The following is a 3,063-nucleotide window of genomic DNA, read 5'->3' on the forward strand; positions in this document are numbered from 1 at the left end:
GTGAATAAAAGCATTATAAAGACAAACATGGTTTTTGTGTTATTCATGGAGGCTTAGTTTGAGTTGCAATAATCCTTTGCTGATCCTAGTTTTTTTTGCAGTGCTTTACCTTTTATGTCGGGTGTAATTTTACCTTCCATGACCCAGTGTACAGGAACATGTCAGAGCTAAACAGCTGGTGCATAAAATCTAATACTAAGGAAGTCTCAAGGTTTTGCTTGCCTGAGGTAGAGTATCTCATGATAAGCTGTAGACCACACTATTTACCAAGAGAGTTTATCTATATTTTTTCGTAGCTGTCTATTTACCACCACAAACCAATGCTGGCACAAAGATTGCACTCAATGAGCTGTATAAGGCCATAAGTAAACAGGAAAACGCTCATCCAGAGGCAGCACTCCTAGTGGCTGGGGACTTTAATGCAGGGAAACTTAAATCCGTTCTACCTAATTTCTACCAGCATGTTAAATGTGCAACCAGAGGAAAATAAACTCTAGACCACCTTTACTCCACACACAGAGACGCGTGCAAAGCTCTCCCTCGCCCTCCATTTGGCAAATCTGACCATAACTCTATCCTTCTGATTCCTGCTTACAAGCAAAAACTAAAGCAGTAAGCACCAGTGACTCGGTTAATAAGGAAGTGGTCAGATGATGCAGATGTTAAGCTACAGGACTGTTTTGCTAGCACAGACTGGAATATGTTCAGAGATTCTTCCGATAGCATTGAGGAGTACACCACATCAGTCACTGGCTTCATCAATAAGTGCATCAATGACGTCGTCCCCACAGTGACCGTATGTACATACCCCAACCAGAAGCCATGGATTACAGGCAACATCCACACTGAGCTAAGGGGTAGAGCTGCCGCTTTCAAGGAGCGGGACTCTAACCCGGACGCTTATAAGAAATCCCGCTATGCCCTCCGACGAACCATCAAACATGCAAAGAGTCAATACAGGACCAAGATTGAATCATACTACACTGGCTCTGACGCTCGTCGGATGTGGCAGGGCTTGAAAACTATTACAGACTACAAAGGGAAGCACAGCCGCGAGCTGCCCAGTGACACAAGCCTACCAGATTAGCTAAATCACTTCTATGCTCGCTTCGAGGCAAGCAACACTGAAGCATGCATGAGAGCATCAGCTGTTCTGGACTGTGATAACGCTCTCTGTAGCCGATGTGAGTAAGACTTTTAAGCAGGTCAACATTCACAAGGCCTCAGGACCAGACGGATTACCAGGACGTGTACTCCGAGCATGCGCTGACCAACTGGCAAGTGTCACCACTGACATTTTCAACATGTCCCTGACTGACTCTGTAATACCAACATGTTTCAAGCAGACCACCATAGTCCCTGTGCCCAGGAACACTAAGATAACCTGCCTAAATGACTACCGACCCGTAGCACTCACGACTGTAGCCATGAAGTGCTTTGAAAGGCTGGTCATGGCTCACAACACCATTATCCCAGAAACCCTAGACCCACTCCAATTTGCATACCGCCCCAACAGATCCACAGATGATGGAATCTCGATTGCACTCCACACTGCCCTTTCCCACCTGGACAAAAGGAACTTCCTGACGGGCCGCCCCCAGGTGGTAAGGGTAGGTAACAACACATCTGCCACGCTGATCCTCAACACGGGGGACCCTCAGGGGTGCATGCTCAGAACCCTCCTGTACTCCCTGTTCACCCATGACGGCATGGCCAGGCACGACTCCAACACCATCATTAAGTTTGCCGACGACACAACAGTGGTAGGCCTGATCACAGACAACGATGAGACAGCCTATAGGGAGGAGGTCAGTGACCTGGCCGTGTGGTGCCAGGATAACAACCTCTCCCTCAACGTGATCAAGACAAAGGAGATGATTGTGGACTACAGGGAAAAAAAAGAGGACTGAGCACGCCCCCGTTCTCATCGACGGGGTTGTAGTGGAACAGGTTGAGAGCTTCAAGTTCCTTGGTGTTCACATCACCAACAAACTATCATGGTCACACCAAGACAGTCATAATAATAATAATAATATGCCATTTAGCAGACGCTTTTATCCAAAGCGACTTACAGTCATGCGTGCATACATTTTTGTGTATGGGTGGTCCCGGGGATCGAACCCACTACCTTGGCGTTACAAGCGCCGTGCTCTACCAGCTGAGCTACAGAGGACCATGAAGAGGGCACGACAACACCTAGTCCCCCTCAGGAGACTGAAAAGATTTGCCATGGGTCCTCAGATCCTCAAAAGGTTCTACAGCTGCACAATCGAGAGCATCCTGACTGGTTGCATCACCGCCTGGTATGGCAACTGCTCGGCCGTCCGACCGCAAGGCACTACAGAGGGTAGTGCGTACGGCCCGGTACATCACTGGGGCCAAGCTTCCTGCCATCCAGGACCTCTATGCCAGGCGATGTCAGAGGAAGGCCCTAAAAATTATCAAAGACTCCAGCCACCCTAGTCATAGACTGTTCTCTCTGCTACCGCACGGCAAGCGGTACCGGAGCGCCATGTCTAGGTCCAAAAGGCTTCTTAACAGCTTCTACCCCCAAGCCATAAGACTCCTGAACAGCTAATCATGGCTACCCGGACTATTTGCATTGCCCCCCCCACCCCTACCCCCTCTATTACACTGCTGCTACTCTGTTTATTATTTATGCATAGTCACTTTAACTCTACCCACATGTACATATTACCTCGACTAACCGGTGCCCCCGCACATTGACTCTGTACCGGTACCCCCTGTATATAGCCTCCCTACTGTCATTTTATTTTACTGCTGCTCTTTAATTATTTGCTTATTTTCTCCTTTTTACTTAATACCGTTAAAATATATATATATATTTTTAAACTGCATTATTGGTTAAGGGCTTGTAAGTAAGCATATCACTAATGTCTACATCTGTTGTAATCGGCGCATGTGGCAAATAACATTTGATTTGATTGTCCTTTTCAGGTCATGTAAGGGTTAGATATACCTGAAGAGGACCAATATGGCATGCCAGTTGAAAATATGTAAATATGACTTAAGTAGACAAAATTACTTAATTAGACAGAGCAG

Source organism: Coregonus clupeaformis, chromosome 25 (assembly GCF_020615455.1).
Source record: "Coregonus clupeaformis isolate EN_2021a chromosome 25, ASM2061545v1, whole genome shotgun sequence".
Lineage (NCBI taxonomy): Eukaryota > Metazoa > Chordata > Actinopteri > Salmoniformes > Salmonidae > Coregonus > Coregonus clupeaformis.